The sequence below is a fragment of the Ailuropoda melanoleuca genome, chromosome 3 (assembly GCF_002007445.2).
Source record: "Ailuropoda melanoleuca isolate Jingjing chromosome 3, ASM200744v2, whole genome shotgun sequence".
Classification (NCBI taxonomy): Eukaryota; Metazoa; Chordata; class Mammalia; order Carnivora; family Ursidae; genus Ailuropoda; species Ailuropoda melanoleuca.
In genome coordinates, this window is record NC_048220.1 from 64,200,748 (window position 1) to 64,222,389 (window position 21,642).

The 21,642-nt window shown below is 40.4% G+C and overlaps 1 long non-coding RNA gene across 1 annotated transcript in view; it reads right to left on the reverse strand.

The window, feature by feature from the left end:
* The window catches only part of LOC117801531, a 28,329-nt gene that overhangs the window by 4,719 nt on the left and 1,968 nt on the right, over positions 1-21,642 (reverse strand). Inside the window, exons 2-3 of the long non-coding RNA XR_004624137.1 lie at positions 7,236-7,318; positions 1,803-2,881 (exon numbers count right to left, since the gene is read on the reverse strand). This is a non-coding gene — a long non-coding RNA (uncharacterized LOC117801531). The remainder of the gene's footprint in view (positions 1-1,802; positions 2,882-7,235; positions 7,319-21,642) is intronic.

The following is a 21,642-nucleotide window of genomic DNA, read 5'->3' on the forward strand; positions in this document are numbered from 1 at the left end:
CAGACAAACAGCAAATACAATAAATAAATAGTAAATGATGTATTATATCAGAAAGTGTTAAGTCCCACGGGAAAACAGACATGGGAAAAAATATATGGAGAGAGAGATGGGATTCTGCAGGACCAGGGCAGTAACTGTTGATAACTTTACATAGGGTTTCCCAGTAGGCCTGTCATTTGAATAAAGACTTTAGAACCTGAGGCAAATGACCATGCAGAACTTCAGGCAGAGGAACTGGCCAGGGCAGAAGCCTTAAGGCAGAGAGCCCGCGTGGAATATTCATCGAGAGGAAGAGCAAGTGATGAAGTGAAGTGCGGCCAGATGGCTCTGGTGGGGGAGAAGGAAGTCACCATAATGAGGGAGGAGGTCCAGAGCGAATGGAGCCTCATAACCACAGTAACAATTCTGGCTTTCACTATGAACGAAATAGGGAACCATTAACTGGGTTTCAGCAGAGAAGTGATTCAATCTCACTTTTGTTTTTGAAAGATGACTCTGGCTGTCGTGTTCAGAGTAGCTTTCCAGAGGGCAAGGCTGGAAGCAGAGAAAATGTTTGGGAGGTGAGCACAACAATACGGTGAGGAGCTCCCGATGTTTACGTAGACCAGGGCAGTCAGTAGCAGTGAAGGAGATGAGAAGCAGGTGCAGCCTGGATATGTTCTGAAGGCAGAGCCATGGAAGAAGTTTCCTAATAGATTAGATGTGGGATGTAAGAGAAAGAACTCAAGGATGTGTCTCTGGATTGAGCAAATGAAGGACGGAGGTGGCATTAACAGATGTCATCCTGTGTTTTATCCAGCATTGTACAGCTTTCAAAAGCCAATCAGGGCGCCTGGGGGGCTCAGGTGGTTAAGCGTCTGCCTTGGGCTCAGGTCATGATCTCAGAGTCCTGGGATTGAGCCCTGCGTGAGGCTCCCTGCTCAGTGGGGAGTCTGCTTCTCCCTCTGCCTGCTGCTCCCCCTGCTTGTGTGCATTCGCTATCCCTCTCTCCTTCTCTCTCTGACAAATAAATTAATCTTTAAAAAAAAAAAGGCCAATCAGTATGAAATTAGTCACATCGAGGCATGGGTACACATTGGTTAGGTATGTAACCTCTAGAGGTTGACTGCCTAGGTTCTGATCTTGACTTGCCACTTAATATCTGTGTGACTTTGAGTAAGTTATTTAACTTCTCTGTGTCGAATATTCTTTTTCTGTGAAATGGGGATACGTTGTAGAGTTGATAAGATGCAGTGAATTCATATAGGAAAGCACTTAAAAACAGAATCTGGCGTGTATGTGTTTGCTAACAGTACTATTTAAATGCTGGATGTGAAGTGCTTGTGGCTTTTTTTCCCATTTCTTGCCATAATGAGTCACTTGGTGACTTTTAGTTAGGAAGTTGTAAACCTTTCTGGGAACTTCAGAATAAAGGTTAAGTATGATTTTCATTCGCCTGTTTGTCAGATGAGTGTTAGAGGAACAAAAGAAATAATACTTGGACATGCCAGAGGAAATGCCCACACATTCAGATATTAACATTAAAAGCAATTATTCTAAGATTTATGCTTCAGCCTTTAATTATGTTAGAATAAAGAGGGGAAATGTTCAAAAAAGAGACCTTAGATATCATGTAGTCTAACCCAGTCTGTCTTCGTTCTACGTTGTTATGTAACCCAGATGACAGTGTCTAGGTGTCACCTGCCTGGGAGCAACTAGACCTCTAATATTGACAGAAGATCAACTCAAGCCCTTTTTATAAATATGGGGGAAACTCAGAACCAATATCAGTATCTTCAGTCATACTTGAGGGGCTTACTTACATTTCTCTTCATTCTTTTCCAATTGGCCATTCTCTCTTGAGATCTCAGGCTCCGCCCCCTCATGTCTTTCTTCCCTCCTGTTCCCAGCATTGGACACAGCCTGGTTTACTCCCATTTCACAAAACATCACTGGACAAGGTCAAGTGCACAAAGGCTTTATTGGAATTGGAATTTGTATTAACAGTAAAGGGTTACACAGCTTCATAGTACAGGAAACAACTTCAAAATCATTACTGTCACTCCTACAATCTAGCAGTTAATTCCTATCATAGTTTCGATGTCTCCTGAGCATATTGCTTCTAGCTATATTTTTGAGGCCACAGTTCTCTTTTCTCCCAAGTCATCTGTCTCCAAGCCTTGTAAATTCTTCTTTTATCTTGCAAAGCAGTTTAAATTTGAACTCAGTGTTTGCCTTGTAGACTATGTCTTTCAGTGTTTCCCCATCTATAGTAAGAATGCTTGGTATATTGGTAAACATAGGAGACATTTATTCCAACCCCATCAGTTGTGTCAGCCAGCTGTCCTAGAAGGATAAAAGAAAGGATAGATGGCAAAACCTGGGATTTATTCATTCAGTAACATTAATCGAGCTTCTGTATCAGGTCCTGGGCTGGGCGTTGGTGAAGTAACAACAAGCAAATTAGGCGGTGACTCTGCATTCTCAGACTACGGTCAACTGGCAGAGATTGGTGACATTTAAAAAAAATTTACACAAGCATATACTGCGAATTACGAAGAGTATTAAGAGAAAATACAGGGAGCTGTGAGGTCTTCTTGCAGATTGAGTTTATCGAGTGCAGAGGGATAAAGAATGCTTCCTAGAACTGAGATTAGGTCTGAAAGATAAGAAGGAATAACGGGAGCAAAACTTGAAGGCTGAGAGTGAAATACGCAACTCAAAGACCACGTGGCTTAGGCAAGAGAGCGAGGCAGAAGGTGGATCTGCAGGGTCTCAGGTAATACTGACCTTCATGTGGTCTATAGCAAAGGAAACCACCTGTCACTTAAGCCATTCTGGCAGCTCCAGGAAGTAATGGAACAGAAGGAGCAGAAGTAGACACAGGATGCCAGCGAGGAGGCTGTTGGAGAAGTCCAAGCAAGAATTTATGGTGGAATAGTCTAGGGGGTGAGCTGTGCACTTGGCAGGAAGGGCGTGCGTCAAATTGTTCTCTCTCTCTATGTGCTAAATTGCTCCCCACTTGACCTGTGGCACATCCCATTCTTCAAATAAAGAGAAACAAAGATGTCTGTTTCAAGGTTGTTCAGCCTCAGTGCTGTGAACATTTTGGTTGGGATCGTTCTTTGTTAGAGGGGCTGGGCTGTGTATTATAGGTAGCTAGCAGCCTCCCTGACCTCTGCCTGCTAGATGTCCATAGCACACCCCCCTCGCCCCCCCCCCGCCCGGTTATGACAACCAAAACTGTGTCCAGACATTGCCAAATGTCCCCTGGAATTTGCAAGGGTAGGGGAGATGCAAAATCGCCCGTGGTGAAAACTGGTCTGTATGAAGCATAGATATTCATTTGTTTGAAATTACCTGAGGAATGTTCACAATTTCCAGACTGGCTTCTCTGAAAATAATTGAGATGAAAAGCACAGCAACACTGAATGTTTTGGGAACATTGAAATTTCAAGTTGTGTGGATAATAAGGAAAAAAGGACACTGATTTGGAAAAGGGGTTTTGTCCATTATCAAATTTTATGTTTCATTATTTTAAACTAAGTTTTCTAAAAGCCTTCTATCACTATAGGAAAGAAAAGTACAACGTAAAAACCTTAAAAAAAAAAAAAGATTTTATCTGCATTTGACATGGGGCTTGAGCCCGCAGCCCCAAGGTCCAGACTGAGCCAGCCAGGCGCCCCCCCAGAAAACCTTTTTGGCATAAACTTTTTAAAAAGATATTTTTCAAGGTTTTCTTTTAACTCTGACACAATCTCCAAGAACAAGTGAGATATGTTCCTGATTATTTATACTGTATTTCCTTAAGAGGAAGTAGGCAGATTGCAAACAAATACTGACAATAACTTAGAAGCATTTTGGCTGATGATTATTTTTTCCTCTTCTTAAACATAGGGCCTGAATTTTTATTTTATTTAATTTTATTTGTTTATTTTTTTTAAAAGATTTTATTTATTTATTCGACAGAGACAGAGACAGCCAGCGAGAGGGGGAACACAAGCAGGGGGAGTGGGAGAGGAAAGAAGCAGGCTCATAGCAGAGGAGCCTGATGTGGGGCTCGATCCCATAACGCCGGGACCACACCCTGAGCCGAAGGCAGACGCTTCACCGTTGTGCCACCCAGGCGCCCCTTATTTTATTTTATTATTTTTTTAAAATTATATTTATTTTGGGGGCGCCTGGGTGGCACAGCGGTGAAGCGTCTGCCTTCGGCTCAGGGCGTGATACCAGCGTTCTGGGATCGAGCCCCGCATCAGGCTCCTCTGCTAGGAGCCTGCTTCTTCCTCTCCCACTCCCCCTGCTTGTGTTCCCTCTCTCGCTGGCTGTCTCTGTCAAATAAATAAATAAAATCTTTATATTTATTTTGGGGAAGGTACCAAATTACTATATTTGAAGTAAGGGTACAAATGAAAGAACTTAAGTTGATGTTTTGGTACGGGGCCTGGATATTTTAGATTCACACAAAAAATAATTTGTGTTTAAGACTATTAGAGATTTCACTAAACACTTTATAGTTGAGGGCTGGCAAAAAATTGTGTGGAGTAAATTACCATCTAAAAATCTGTAAATTTGGGGTGCCTGGCTGACTTAATGGTGGAGTGTGCGACTCTTGATCTTGGGGTTGTGGGTTCGAGCCCCATATCGAGTTTACTTAAAAATAAAATTATTTAAAATTCTCTTTAAAAAGATTACTTAAAAATAAAATCTTAAAAAAAAACCCTCTAAATTTAATTAGCTGTTAGCGATCACAGGCGGACAAAAAAAATCTAGCCCTAAATTAGTTTAAGTAGTTCATAACTTGCTTTAAAGAAGGTAAAATCAAGTTAGAATAAGGGTTTTAATGTCATTGTTCTGATTGAGAGTGGATCTGTTAGTCTTTCTGTAGTACATAAGGCTTTCCCTTATCCCTGTCCCCACCTCCTCTAGATTCCCCCCCATCCCTGCCACTTCCCTAAGTCAGGATAACCATAAACTGTCCTTTTGGCAGACTGCCCTCGAAGGCTTCATGGCAGGAGAAATTCCCTTGGATTTTGTTTGTCCTGTCCTTTTCATAGATCTGTTCAACTGAATGATCTGTGCTTCAGTTTCCAAATCATTATTGGCAGAAAACTGGAGTTTAGAAAGATTTACTGTTTTTAATTTAAAGCATTGCATTCTGAATGTAGACTACAAAATATAATCTTTGCTGGGCCCATTTCTTAAACTCCAAGCACTTCAGCACCATCACACAGTCCAGGAGCTCTTAATATTGTTTCCAGCTTTTCCCCCAGGATATTTTTTCTTTCAGAGAAATGTTTACTTGCAAGTCCAGCAGGAGCTTGTAAGACTCTGAGCTAACAAACACTGTGGGCTCACACTAGAATTCCCTTTAGGCACTTTCACATTTTAAAATCTTGGAAGATTTTGATCTTTCCTTTACACAATTGATCACTGAAGCTAAACTCTGAAACATAATCATCAGATCATCAGAACATTTTGCACTGTGTGTTTTGCACGTCAGCCTAGCAAAAGCACACAACTTTCTCCAGGGGCCGATAGGCCCCACTGGAGCATACGTGTCACAGCAGACCGAGCACGTGTGCACAATGTGGCTTTTCCTCTAACATATACAATCTGTGTCTCACAGATCGCAGTCCCGGCCTACAATCTGGACAATCAAGTTCTTCCTTCATAGTGAATTTATCTTAAGAGAAAACAGTACCCCTGCCGTGTCATTTTCCATTTCAGATGCACTGTGTCTTAGAGAAACAATATACGTAACAGTCTATGGGTGACAAATACTGTCTCCAAATTGAATTTTTGGATTAGAGGGAGCCTTAGGAAACTGGTTCATGCCCAGATACTCATCAAAAGAGATGGATAATACTGCAGTTCAGAGAAAAGACCTGTCTTCTCGTCCTGTGGAAATTGTGTGTGTCTGTGTGTTTGTGCATGTAAGTCATTTAGCCTTTCTGATCCTAGTAGCTCTCCTGTGAATAGCATCATATTCATACACTTCAGGGTGTCTTTGACTTGAAGATGCACCATTACTTTGGTGTCATTAAGAAGGAAACAGAATGGTAGGTGAGAAGATGGGTGAAATAGGTAATGGGGATTAAGGAGTGCACTTGTGATAAGCGCTGGGTGATTAAACTAAAAACTTAAAAAAAATAGGTGAGGACATCTAGGTCAGTGGACAAGGTTAAGAGTCCAGAAGTAGACCCACATTGAAAACATCAATTAATCTTTTTGTTTGTTTACAGACACAAAGGTAATTCGATACAGGAATTTTTTTTTTTTAATGAATGGTCTTGGACTATGTGGATATGTACATGGAAAAAATAAACATGACCCTTACCTCAAAAAAAAAAAAAAAGAAAGAAATGATGTCAATTAAAGTATGACATAATTCTTATTATCACTTAGAATTATTGCTTACTTTTGATATTTGTGGGTTTTTTATTTTAATTTTAATTTTAATTTTATTTTTTTTTAAAGTTTACCATTTTACAATTTTTTTAAAAAGATTTATTTATTTATTTGACAGAGATAGAGACAGCCAGTGAGAGAGGGAACACAAGCAGGGAGAGTGGGAGAGGAAGAAGCAGGCTCATAGCGGAAGAGCCTGATGTGGGGCTCGATCCCACAATGCTGGGATCACGCCCTGAGCCAAAGGCAGACGCTTAACCGCTGTGCCACCCAGGTGCCCCTGTGGGTTTTTTTTAAGTTGGCTTTTTTTTTTTTTTATTAATTGAGCTCTATGCCCAACGTGGAACTTGAACTTGTAACCCCGAGATCTACTTTTAATATTTGAAAGAGTTCTTTTAGACTTAGATATAAATTTTTTGTCATACTTCACTCTTTTTAAAATTTTATTTTGGAGAGAGAGAAGGGGGGTGAGAAGGGGCAGAGGGAGAGGAAGAGAGAAACTCAAGCAGACTCTGTGCTGAGTGTGGAGCCCTACATGGGACTCGATCTCATAACCCTGAGATCACAACCTGAGCTGTAACCAAGATTCAAGTGCTTAAGTGACTGCGCCACCCAGGCACCCCAGTACTTTACTCTTGTATATAGAAAAAGGAAAATAGAAACCAAATAATCAATTAAGGTATTCTGAAATTTTCCTTGGAGTCCAGCTTTTCAGATTTACTTTTGAATCACATTTATCAATGTCTTTGGATATTGGATGTTAATGCAGCATTTTCAAAAAAGACAGCTTTACTATGATTTTTTTTCATTCCCCCCCCCCCCCGCAAGCTTCTAACAGTATTTACAAGTCGTGATCCTGTGGCTTTTTTCATCTTATCGAAAGGCGTCATCAGAAGGCTTCTGGACAAGAGCTGCAACTCAGGTGGTCCTGAAATGACATGGGTTTAGAGTTTTCAGTGTTGCCACCAGAAATAACTACAAGCGTGTACCCCATCAGTGGCAAGTGCATCGTGATTCCTGCCCGGCCGACAAGGATAGCAAGATACTGACCAGTTCAGAGATGTTAAAATGTGAAATAAGAGCGTGTTTCTTAGAATCAAATTGATTCACAAAACCAAATGAGGTTGTTGTGACTTTGTAAAATGACTTAGTGTATTTTAAACATCATGCCTATGTACGACTTTTTAAATTTCGGTATTCCTGTGTTCACCGGAATAAGAAGAGAAGTTGCCATGGAGAATATTATGTCTGCTAGGTTTTAGAAGAAGAACATCAGACTCAGAGGCCAAGGCAGCTCCTTAAGGGGTGTTATTTTCAGGGGTCAAACTGGTCACCTTTCCTCTGTACTATGTCTTACATCCCTGCCAGAGTCTCTGAAATTACAAAGTATTTAAGTTCTTTTAGGGAAGATGCATGTTTAGACAGTCTAGAAACAGGGGTGTGTTAATCTATCATTAGTCCATAACACCTTGGCTTAAGGTTGTTTATTAGAATAATTTTGGAATCAACAGCCTAGTTAGAAACTAATCGATGGACATGTAATGAGAAGAGAATAGTTGCAAAGTGATAAACACGTACAAAGTGGCAGAGTATGGCATAAAAGAAATATATCAATGCTGTACATGTTACCAGGATCACAACCTACGTACTGCCAGCAAATGACCATGTTAACTGACCTTAAAGGTCTTGAGATGGATGGCTGATACTGGAAATACTTTTCGTATCTATCAAGTCATGTCTTCAGGGTGTTTAAAAAAAATAATTATATTCTTTAAAATGAGGCTATTGTAGCATAGTGGATGGAGAACGGGCAACTTGCTGAGTGTGATTTTTGAAAACTTCCTGTACCTGTTTTATCTCTCACCTTCCCCATCCATAATGGGGGTGGTAAGCGTGCTCACTTGTATCCATGAGCATTCCTTTCACTCTGTCCTCTGCTGGCCACCGTCGTGGTTGCTGAATGCATGCTGCCATTTCTGGCATTACGTCGAGACATGCAGCATTCAGTGGAGGAAGCGAGAATCTTTTTTCCTTCCATTATCCTTAAAGGGAGAGGAAATACTTCCCTGATGCCTTGTGGTTCATTGGCTAGAATTAATTCATGTGATCTTTCTTCACCCATCACTGGCAAGTGGAGAGGGTTTATTGTGATCGCCTTACCAGCTAGGATTCCCTCCTTAGTCACCTGTGGTGCCCTGAATAAAGAGGAATTCTGTCAACAGCAAAGTAGGTGGGGATGGCTGTACACTGGCCCACGCAACAGTTCTGTTATACCCTTCCTTAGGATTATTGGAAAGCTAAGTGATGGACCGTCTGTGAAGTGCTTAGTAATAATGATGGCAGTGGCAAATACTTGTATGGTACTTGCTGTGTGCACTACATTGTCCCATCCACGTAGAGCTGTAAATACACAGTAATCGTCACAAAAGCTTCCTGAGGCATTTGTGTAATTGTTATCTCCTTTTCACGTAGGCAGAAACTGGGCAGAGTGGTTAAGTAACTTGCCTAAGGTGTCACAGTTTGTAGGTGGCTATGCTGGTATTAGAATCCTGTGTGGTCGTGGAGCACATGGGCTGAATCACGCTCCTGGTAAACAGTAAGTGTTCAACCCCAGTGAGCTATAACTGTCATCTGTGCTGATCTGCCTTCCTCAGGCCACGCTTACAGATTTTTGTCTTCTTGTTTTGTTCTTAGAAGAGAAGGAAAGATACGTTTAGAAAATGTATAGAAGAGGTTTGAGTAAAAATCGAATAGAGGTGTTTTTCAAACTTTATGTCATAGCCTATTAGTGGGTCATAAAATCTATTTAATGAGTCACAACCAGCATTTAAAAAGATAAAATAAAATAAATAAAGCATTTAAAAAGATAAAATAAAATACAATAAAACAATGGAATCAAATAAAAAATATCAGGTGTACCCCTGATAAAATAACTTTTGTCTCCATTTCAATTATATGTTTATTTTGTGCATTTGTTCTACGTTGCCAAGTAAAATGTATTTTTTATTTTAGGTCATGGTCAGAAAAAGCTAGAAAAACCTATGATAAAGTCTTGCTACTGAAAGAGTGAATAAGCAGCATCACAACATCTGGCAGCCCCTTAGACATGTAAACTCCCGACTCCCCCCTAGGACCTGCTGCCTGTGGATCTGCATTGTAACAACATACCCAAGTATTTCTTGTGTGCTCATTGAAGGTAAAGAAGCCCAGCTCCAGTGCTGGCTGGTTCTGCCTAATTACACATGTCCTGCACAGAGTATTCTCAAGGTGTGAGGGGAAGAGGAGAAGTGAGTATAGTTGGAAAATGATGCTCAAATGAACTGCTCCCCAGGTTCCTTGAAGTTGACTTCCCTACAGAATAACTCAGAGAAATGGCTCACTGACTTTCTTTTTCTTCTTTCCTTTTTTGGACTGAATGGTGATTTTTTTTTTTCCTCATTAGCTGATTTTACCCACACACACTTTATATGTACACATTTCCAGTTTCTCTTGAAAAAACTGGAAAATCTGACATCACAAGGCTAACATTTCTATAAGGCAGCAATCAGCGGGAGCTGAGTACTGTCTGTACCCTTTGGACAGAGCACTAGTCCTCAGTCCTCTTCACTCCCCACCGCACGCAGTCTGCTCATACACAGTACCTGTCTGGTCACTGAAAGCATTCGGTTTTGAGATCCCTGCGCTATATTATCCTGATTTTAAATTTTTCTTCATAGATCTTAATCTGTGGTCATTAGATCTTCTTTGGACTTTCCTACTGAGAATGATTTTAAAAAGGGGGGGGGGCTCTGCACCAACAACAGAATTTAGCTGAAGTGTATTATCTCAACTATGACAAAAATATGTGGCTCTGGACCTCCTGCTGCCTAATTGTCTTCCTCGGTTTTTATACTGCTGACTCCGATTCTGCTTCTAAGAAAGTGGGACCCAGGCTTTCTTCAGTTGTCTTCTGATTATTCTTCAGTTCTTCTTAGTGGGGGGGGTTTTGGTCTTCCTAAATATGTGCCATTGCCTTGCCTCTTCATATGTTCATCCTGTTGTTTTATTTATTTGATCAGAGACTAGTTTGTTGTTCTGGGAGGACAAATTAATGTAGTGTAAATTTAGTGTACTCAGAGTACCTCAGGCTATGGAATGGACCAACACTGACAGAGATACCATATTGGAGAGTAGTTACAAATGTCCTTAGCATTTGGGGGTATGAGTTGGGTCAGACTGAGATGCAAAGAATGAAGGTTCTGAATTCCCTCCTGTGAATAATAATTTCCTCATTGTAATGGGATTAGCTTAGCTCACCCTTCTATAAGAAAGATGGTTTTGGTTGTGTGTAACCGAAGACCAGATTCAAACTGGCAATGAAGGAAATTTACTGGCTCACAGAGTCAAAAAGTGCAGTGGGAGATCAGGCTTCAGGCATAATCAGATCAAGGCTCCAGTTCTACTTCTCTTTTGAGTCTGTCAGCTCTTCCCCTCTCAGTGTCTGCTTCATTCTTAGCCTTGCTTCCTATACAGTAAATAAACAGCTAAGGTAGTTCCACATATAACAACTTCCTGTGGCCAAGAGAATATCTTTCCTGAGCACTTGGTGGTAAGAACAAGGAAACTTCCCAGAAATCCTCACAGAAATCTTCTTATATCCATCTCTGGTCAGTTCATGAAATGACCACTGGGTCATTTGCCCATCCTCGAGTGATTCAGTGTAGCCAGCGTATCCAAGTCAGAGCTAATCAGGGCTTACTCTTTATTAGCTCATCCATACTTCATGGCTGAATGGGTGGGGTAGGGAAAACTATTACAGTGAAGGTGGGGTAGAAAGCTGAACAGAGACACCTTCTTTAGAAGTTACACAGCCAGGAAGAAGCTTCATTAATTATGACCATCCTCTCAGTTGCTACCTCATATAGAGAAAAAAACTACTTTGTATGGTAGTCCTTCTTTTCTTTCATGAGGAGAAACCTTAATCATAAAAGGATAAGTACTGGTTATACCAACAGGCTGCCATAGCAAAATACTGGAGACTGGGAAACTTGAACAGTAGATATTTATTTTCTCACAGTTCTGGGGTCTGGCAAGTCCAAGATCAGGATGCTAGTATGGTCAGGTTCTGGTAAGAGCTCTCTTTCTGGCTTGCAGATGGCCACCTTTTTGCTGTGTCCTCCTGTGGCAGAGAAAGAGAGATAGAGAGAGAGAGACAGAGGGAGAAATCTCTCATCCTCTTCTGAGGCCCTAATCCTACCAGATTAGGGCACCAGCCTTTTGACTTCATTTACTCTAAATTCACTTCTAATGATCCTGTCTTCAGATAGTCACATGGGGCATTAGGGGTTCACCATATTAATTAGAGGGGGGACAGACTCAGTATATAGCAGTGCCCAAATGTTAATCATTGCCCAGGTATTTTTTGAGCGTCTGTTCTGTACTCAGGCTGGACCAGGCATTGTGATCGTTGGGAGTGTGGTGGGATGGGATGGAATACTCGCTGAGGAGGCAGTCATGAACTAGAACAAACGCCGTGAGATAGAATAAATGCTGAGGGAACTCCAGAGTGGCAGGGATCGATGAAGAGTGGGCTGGCCCAAAAGGTTTATGGAGGAGTTGAGGCCTAAGCTAGGATTTTGGAATCAGTGAAAGGAAGTAAGAACTGTGTGACAAGATAAAAATCCAGACTAGGAGAATAGCAGTGGGGATGGAGGGAAAGGGCCAGGTACCAGAGAGGTCTCACAGGAAAGACTGAGAAAACTATGACTGACTGGCATGGAGAAGACTTCATAACTGAGGCATGGAGTGAATGGATGAGGAGAGTGGTTCATTCAACAGAGATCAGAAATTCTAGAAGGAAGGAGGATATGGGGAGTAGGGTGAGGAAAGATGAGTTCATTTTAGAAATAACGGTTTTTAGAAGCTGGAGAGTTTACAAAGTAAAATATCTGTGATGTCATTGAGAATAAGGGCAAGGAGATGAGAAAAAGTAGGACAGGAGATAATAGATATTTGAATCATTATCATAGGGTTGATAATTGAAGCTAAGGAAATGAATGATCTCTTTGAGAAAGTATTTAGAGAGATATATGGAAGGAAAAGAGCTAATAATCATCATGACCCCGAAGGATCTAGCAACCGCACATGACGTAATGGTGTACGACTATTGAAAATTCAATGGATTTAGTTCTGATTTTCTCTGGGTATACACAGCACTTAGTGTTATGTAAAATGAACATTTGTTGGTCGGTTTGATGACTGAATGGATGAATGTTAGAAGTTTAAAATCTGAAATGCCTACTGTGCATCAGAGATGTTTTTTAAGGTCAAGCAGCTTTCCCACTTCCATTTAATTTTGATCATTATTCATGACTTATAAGCTGAAGAAATGATGAGCTAAAATGTTTCTCCCATCACATGAAGGGGTTAATTAGCTCCCTGTTCAGAGGAGTCATCTGACTGTCATACTAGTCCAGGTACATTCACTGAGGCATTTCCAGTGGGCGGGGATCCTGGAAGAGCACTGTGCTGTGACCTAGTTTTCCCCTTGGAACAGGGTCCTTTCTCCTGGGCCTACCTCAGCCTTCTTTTGGCAGTTCTGCTGTCACTGACCTTTCTCCCTGACCGAGCAGCAGCTGCTGATGGTCGGGTCTTCCTCTGTGAAGACAGTGTGTAGTGGTCTGCCTTTGAATTTCCTACTCCTCCCTTTGGAGCTCCGAGCTGCTCACAACTGAACCCAGTATTTTGCATCCTCGAACCTCTTGTCTTCTCCTAGTAGTATTTGCCATTCTGGTGTCTGGTTCTTGTGGGATCCTGGTGTGGAAGAATGAATTTTACGCCACCTTGGGGCTTTCTGAAGACAAAGCCTTGGTTCAGATAAGGAGTTAGTTAATAATATATGTTGTGTTACAATAAAATTCTAGGACTTTAAATCCAGACAGTCTTGGATTTGAATCATAAGGCTTTAATTTGACAGGCGTGTGATTTGGGACAGCTGCTCAACCCTTCTTGAAAACAGTTTCCCCAACTAAAAGGTAAGTTAACAGCTGTCTTTGACAGTGGCTATAAGGCTAAATAAGCTAGATGGACATAAAGAGACCTTGCACGGTTCCTGGCATATTGTAGGTGCTTCGTAGGCTGGTATTTTGTGTGACAGGCCAAAGCAAAATACACGTGTGCCATTTCTCCACTTCACAAATCACTCTGCATGGGCTTATGAGGAAGAGGATTAAGGCAGACAGGCAGACAGTCTTTCCCTTAATTTAGGAATATATACTCCAGGTTCCACCTGGTCAGAGCTTTTCGATTTCTGTGATGTTATTTTGTTAGCTAGTGCTTCAACGTACTGAAGAATAGTACCTTAGGGAACTAAACAAGTTAATAGATTTTCCTTAAATTGGAGCAATTTTCCTCTCCTTTATTGAATCAAGAAAGCTAACTGTCAAAGAAGCATAGAATGGTGTAGATAATACCCTAAGGTAGCAAAACTCTATTATGTTGTATTCCATTAGAGCTGAGCCGAAGATATTTTAGAAGGAAATTTCACTGTGTAATAAGAGGGGATTGTAGCCTGAACTTTATACTGTGTTTTTCTCCAGGTTTTTCTATTGTGTACCTTAGTAGCGTTGTCCCAAATGGAAATATCCCAGGTTCACTTTTTACTCTTGAGAGGATCGAGTGTTAACACTAAATTGGAGATTATCTTTGAAGTAAACAACATTAAGGCGAACAGAGAAATATTCAACTTCCCTTCGAAGGAACATTTCAACTTGCCTATCATCTTCCTCCCTCCATTTAATGTACGCCAGAGTCACTGGTATCTTTCCCATAAATAAGCAACCAGGTGACTTGGCAGTGGCTCGTGAATAAGAGCCAGATCTTTTTAGAAGTTTTGTTTTCTTCTGACTCTTAAACGGACCAAGTCTCATGAATTAATGTTTGCTGTCATAAGTTTAAGAAACCAAATATATTTATTTACTTGTCACGTCCTGAGATGTTTTGGATCTGTATCTTAGCATTAGGAGTATGTATTAAAATTGTTCAATGCTATAGGTAAAAATACATGTCTTCATGCTAGAATTGGGAAGATTCTAATTACCTTAAGCAAGAAAGAGACTTTTGCCTAAATAACCAGACCAATCCCCAACTGCATGTGGGCCATCTAGGCACACCTCATTTTATTGCACTGTGCTTTATTGCACTTTGTGGGTACTTTGAGGGTTTTTTTTGCTTTGTTTTTTTNTTTTTTTTTTTTTTTTTTTTTTTTTAACAGATTGAAGGTTGGTGGCAACCTTGTGTCAAGTGAGACTTTTGGGGTCATTTTTCCAACAGGATTTGCTCACTTTGTGTCCCTGTGTCACATTTTGGTAATTCTCTCCATATTTCAAACTTTTTCATTATTATTATATTCGTTGTTGTGATCTCTGATCAGTGATTTTTGATGTTGTTACTAAGATTGTTTTGGGACAGCATGAACCACACCCCTGTAAGACTCTGGACTTAAGTGATAAATGTTTGTATTCTGACTGCTTCACTGACGGGCCATTCCCCATCTCTCTCTCTCCTCAGGCTTCCCTGTTCCCTCAGACACAACAATATTGAAATGAGGCCAATGAATAGTGCTACAATGGCCTTAGTGTTGAAGGGAAGAGTCACATGTCTTTCACTATAAATCAAAAGCTAGAAATAAATAAGCTTAGTGAGGAAGGCAAGTCAAAAGCTGAGATAGGCCAAAAGATTGGCCGCTCGTGCTGAACAGTTAGCTAAGTTATGAATGCAAAGAAAAGGTTCTTGAAGGAAATTAAAAGTGCCACTCCAGTGAACATGCGAATGATATAAGAAAGTGAAATAGCCTATTGCTGATATGGAGAAAATTTTAGTGGTTAAATATAAGACCAAACTAGCCACAACATTCCCTTAAGTCAAAGCCTAATCCAGAGAAAGTCCCTCACTCTCTTCAATTCTGTGAAGGCTGAGAGAGGTAAGGAAACTGCAGAAGAAAAGTCTGAAGCTGGCAGAGGTTGGTGCGTGAGGTTTAAGGAAAGAAGCTGTCTCCATAACAATAGAAGTGGGAGGTGAAGCAGCAAGTGCTGACAGAGAAGTGGCAGCAAGTTATCTAGAAAGTTTAGCTAGATACTTCATGAAAGTGGCTACACTAAACAAGGGATTTTCAGTGTAGATGAAACAACTTTATCCTGGAAGAAGAGGCCCGCTAGGACTTCCATAGCTGGAGAGGAGAAGTCAATGCCTTGCTGCCAAGCTTCACAGGATAGGCTGACTCTCTCATTAGGGGCCAATGTAGCTGGTGATACCAGTGGTCGTTTACTGTTCTGGAAATCCCAGGGCCCAAAGAGTGACGCTAAATCTACTCTGCCTGTGCTCTAAAAATGGAGCAACAAAGCCTGGATGACAGTACATATGTTTACAACATAGTTTCCTGAGTATTTTAAGCCCACCGTTGAGATCTACTGCTCATATAGAAAGATTCCTTTCAAAATACCACTGGTCATTAACAATGTGCCTGGTCACTCAAGAGCTCTGATGGAGATGGATAATGAGATGAATGTTGTTTTCATGCCTGCTAGTACTATATCCATTCTGCAGCCCATGGATTAAGGAGTAATTTTGACTTCCAAGTGTGTATGTATGTATGTATGTATGTTGTTTTCTTTTTTTAAAAGATTTTATTTTTAAATAATTTCTACACCCAACGTGGGGCTCGAACTTAACAACCCCAAGATCAAGAGACTTTTGCTCTATTGACTGAGTCAACCAGGTGCCCCAACTTTCAAGTGTTAATTATTTAAGAAATATATTTTGTGAGACGATAGCTGCCATAGATAGTGATTACTCTGATGGATCTGGGCAGTCAGTTGAAAACCTTCTGGAAAGAATTCATCATTTTAGTGCCATTAAGAAAACCTGTGATTCATGAAAAGAGGTAAAAATATGTACATGAATAAGAGTTTGGAAGAAGTTACTCCAGCCTTCATGGATGACATTGAGGGGTTTAAACTTCATTGGAGGAAGGAACTGCAGATGTGGTGGAAAGAGCAAGAGAACTAGATTAAGAAGTGGAGCCTAAAGGTGGTACTGAGTTGCTGCAATCTCCTGATAGAACTTGAACAGATGAAGAGTTGCTTCTTATGCATGAGCAAAGAAAGCGGTTTTTTTTTTTTTAAGATTTTATTTATTTATTTGACAGAGATAGAGATAGCCAGCGAGAGAGGGAACACAAGCAGGGGGAGTGGGAGAGGAAGAAGCAGGCTTCCAGCGGAGGAGCTGATGTGGGGCTCGATCCCGGAACGCGAGGGTCACGCCCTGAGCTGAAGGCAGACGCTTAACCGTTGTGCCACCCAGGCGCCCCAAGAAAGCAGTTTTTTAAGATAGAATCTGCTTCTGGTGAAGATGCTGTGAAGACTGTTGAAATGACAGGAAGATATTTAGAATATTATGTAAACTTAGCTTATAAAATAGCAGGGTTTGAGAGGATTGATTTCAGTTCCGATAGTTCTACCATAGGTAAAGTGCTATCAAACCGCCTCATATGCTACAGAGAAATCATTCGTGAAAGGAGGAGTCAATTAATGTACCCAACTTCATTGTTGTCTTATTTTAAGAAATTACCACAGCCAAGGGTGCCTGGCTGCTCAGTTGGTAGAGCATGTGACTCTTGATCTCAGGGTTATGACTTCAAGCCCCACTTTGGACACAGAGTTTACATTAAAAGAAAAAAAAAAGAAATTACAACAACCACCGCAATGCTCAGCAACCACCACCCCGATCAGATAGCAGCCATCAACCCCCCACCAGCCAAAAGAGTACAACTTGCTGAAAGCTCACATGATGGTTAACCTTTTTTGGCAATAACGTATTGTTGTTGGGGCGCCTGAGTGGCTCAGTCAGTTGCACATCTGACTCTTGATTTCAGCTCGGGTCATAATCTCAGGGTCATGAGATCTAGCCCCGTGTCAGGCTCCGTGCTGGGTGTGGAGCCTGTTTAAGATTCTCTTTCTCTCTCCCTCCTTCCCTCCTTGATGCTCGTGCTCTCTCTCTCTAAAATAATTAAGTCTTTAAAAAAAAGTATACACATTGTTTTTTAGACACAATGCACACTTGATAGATTACGGTATAGTGTAAACATAACTTTTATATGCACTGGGATACCAAAACATATATTTGACTAGCTTTATTGCAGTATTCACCTTATTGAAATGGTCTGGACTGAACTTGCCAGATCTCCCAAGGTATGCCTATAGCTTGATTACTTGGCATTCTGAAAACAAGGTCTGATCTGAATTTCATCCCTGTTGAATAAGAGGTAGGTGGTTGACTATTTGGCTAGAAGAAATTGCAGGAGTTATGGGAAAGTCTCATTTTTCTGTAGTAAGAATGAAGAAACTGAGGTCCAGAGAGTTCACTGGTGGTACATTGTGCTTTCTAAAACACCATGGTCATTGGATGATATCATGGCTAGCTTTAAAAGAACATGGTGAAAAAGAATTGAAAAAATAAAAGAATATGGTGAGCTTCTACTCTTTTGAAATAAAGTAGTGGCCTACATAGTACCATACACTGTTTTCTAGAGTGAAATTCAATTGTTTAAGTTTTAGGCTATAGTATTGATTTAAGTATAGGGAAATTATAAATTTTACAACAATATAAAATCTCGAAGTCCAGAGCCTGAAGCAAGGTTATGGTATTTTAATTCAATTATATCAGGTACTCTGAATAGAAAGGTATTGCTGGAGGAGGAGTTTCACTTTTTTAAAAGGTTTTTATTTTTTTAAAGTAATCTCTACACCCAATGTGGGGCTTGAACTCACAACCCCGAGATCAAGTCACATGCCCCACCAACTGAGCCAGCCAGGTACCCCCAAAGAATTTCATAGATCAGGAAGCAGGAAATGAGCAGCAGAATAACATTCTTCTCAAGTGCACATGGAACATTCTCCAAAATTGATCACATACTGGGTCACAAATCAGGTCTCAACCAGTGCAAAAAGATTGAGATCATTCCCTGCATATTTTCAGACCACAGTGCATTAAAACTGGAACTCCATCACAAGAGGAAAGTTGGAAAGAACTCAAATACATGGAGGCTAAAGAGCATCCTACTAAAGAATGAGTGGGTCAACCAGGAAATTAAAGAAGAATTTTAAAAAATTCATGGAAACAAATGAAAATGAAAACTGTTCAAAACCTTTGGGATGCAGCAAAGGTGGTCCTAAGAGGGAAGTATATAGCAATACAAGCCTTTCTCAAGAAACAAGAAAGGTCTCAAATACACAACCTGACCTTACACCTAAAGGAGGTAGAGAACAGCAAATAAAGCCTAAACCCAGCAAGAGATGAAAATTAATAAAGATTAGAGCAGAAATCAATGAAATAGAAACCAAAAGAACAGTAGAACAGATCAACAAAACCAGGAGCTGGTTCTTTGAAAGAATTAATAAAATTGATAAACCCCTGGCCAGATTTAGCGAAAAGGAAAGAGAAAGGAACCAAATAAATAAAATCATGAATGAAAGAGGAGAGATCACAACCAACACCAAAGAAATAAAAACAATTGTAAGAACATATTATAAACAACTATATGCCAACAAATTACGCAACCTGGAAGAAAGGGATGCATTCCTAGAGACATATAAACTACCAAAACTGAACCAGGAAGAAATAGAAAACCTGTACAGACCCATAACCAGCAAGGAAATTGAAGCAGTCATCAAAGATCTCCTAAAAAAACAAGAGCCCAGGGCCAGATGGCTTCCCAGGGGGATTCTTAAAGAAGAATTAATATTTATTCTTCTGAAGCTGTTTCAAAAAATAGAAATGGAAAGAAAACTTCCAAACTCTTTCTATGAGGCCAGCATTACCTTGATCCCCAAACCAGACAAAGACCCCACGGAAAAGAATTACAGCCCAATATCCCTGATGAACATGGATGCAAAAATTCTCACCAAGGTACTAGTCAGTAGGATCTAACAGTACATTAAAAGGGTTATTCCCACCCCGACCATGTGGGATTTATTCCTGGGCTGCAAGGTTGGTTCAACATCTGCATATCAATCAGTGTGATACACTGCATTAATAAAAGAAAGGACAAGAACCATTTGATCCTCTCAATTGATGCAGAAAAAAACATTTAACAAAGTAAGCATCCTTTCTTGATTAAAACTCTTCACAGTGTAAGGATAGAGGGAACATACCTCAATATCATAAAAGCCATCTATGAAAAGCCCACAGTGAATATCATTCTCAGTGGAAAAACTCAGAGCTTTCCTCCTAAGGTCAGGAACATGACAAGGACGTCCACTATCACCACTGTTCAACATAGTACTAGAAGTCCTAGCGTCAGCAATCAGACAACAAAAAGAAATAAAAGGCATCCGAATCAGCAAAGAAGAAGTCAAACTCTCACTCTTCATAGATGACATGATACTCTATGAAGCCCAAAACACTTCACCCCAAAATGTGCTAGAACTCATACAGGAATTCAGCGATGTGGCAGGATATAAAATCAATGCACAGAAATCAGTTGCGTTTCTACACACTGAGACAGAAGAAAGAAATTAAGGAGTCAATCCCATTTACAATTGCACCAAAAACCGTAAGATACCTAGGAATAAACCTAACCAAAGAGTCAAAGGATCTGTAGTCAGAAAACTGTAGAATAGTCATGAAAGAAATTGAGGAAGATGCAAAGAAATGGAAAAGCGTTCCATGCTCATGGATTGGAAGAACAAATATTATTAAAACGTCTATGCTACCTAGAGCATCTATACGTTCAGTGCAATCCCTATCAAAATACCATCAACTTTTTTCACAGATATGGAACAAATAATCCTAAAGTGTGTATGGAACCAGAAAAGACCCCATGTAGCCAAAGGAATGTTGAAAAAGAAAACCAAAGCTGGTAGCATCACAATGCCAGACTTCAAGCTCTATTACAAAGGTATAATCATCAAGACAGTATGGTACTGGCACAAAAACAGATCAGTGGAGCAGAATAGAGAACCCAGAAATGGACCCTCAACAGTATGGTTAACTAATCTTCCACAAAGCAGGAAAGAATATCCAATGGAAAAAAGACAGTCTTTTCAACAAATGGTGTTGGGGAATTGGACAGCCACATGCAGAAGAATGAAACTGGACCATTTCCTTACACCATACACAAAAATAGACTCAAAATGGATGAAAGACCTTAATGTGAGACAGGAGTCCATCAAAATCGAACACAGGCAGCAACCTCTGTGACGTTGGCCACAGCAACTTCTTGCTAGATACGTCTCCAAAGGCAAGGGAAACAAAGGTAAAAATGAACTATTGGGACTTCATCAAGATAAAAAGCTTTTGCACAGCAAAAGAAACAATCGACAAAACCAAAAGATAATTGACAGAATAGGAGAAGGTATTTGCAAATGTCTTATCAGATAAACGGCTAGTATCCCGAATCTATAAAGAATTTATCAAACTCAACACCCCAAAACCAAATAATCCAGTCAAGAAGTGGGCAGAAGACATGAACACACATTTCTCCAATGGCCAACAGACATATGAAAAAATGCTCCACGTCACTCAGCATCAGGGAAATCCCAATCAAAGCCACAATGAGATACCACCTCAACACGAGTCAGAAATGGCTAAAATTAACAAGTCAGGGAATGAGAGATGTTGATGACAATGCAGAGAAAGGGAAACCCTCTTTCACTGTTGGTGGGCATGCAAGCTGGTGCAGCCACTCTGGAAAAGAGTACGGAGGTTCCTCAGAAAGTTAGGAAGAGAACTATCCTATGACCCAGCAATTGCACTACTAGGTATTTATCCAAAGGATACAAAAAGAGTGATTCGAAGGGGCATATGCACCTCAGTGTTCATAGCAGCTCTATCAGCAATAGCTAAAATATAGAAAGAGCCCAGATGTCCATCGACAGATGAATGGATAAAGAAGATGTGATATATATATATATATATATACACATATATATATATGTATAATGGAATACTACTCGACTATCAAAAAGAAATCTTGCCATCTGCAGTGATGTGGATGGAATAGAGGGTATTATGCTAAGTGAAATAAGTCAGAGAAAGACAGTTATCATATGATCTCACCAATATGTGGAATTTAAGAAACAAAACAGAGGATCATAGGGAAAGGGAGGAAAAAATAAAATGAGATGAAATTAGAGAGGGAGACAAACCATTGGAGACTCCTTTAATCATAGGAGACAAACTGAGGAGTGCTGGAGGGGGCAGGGGATGGGGTAACTG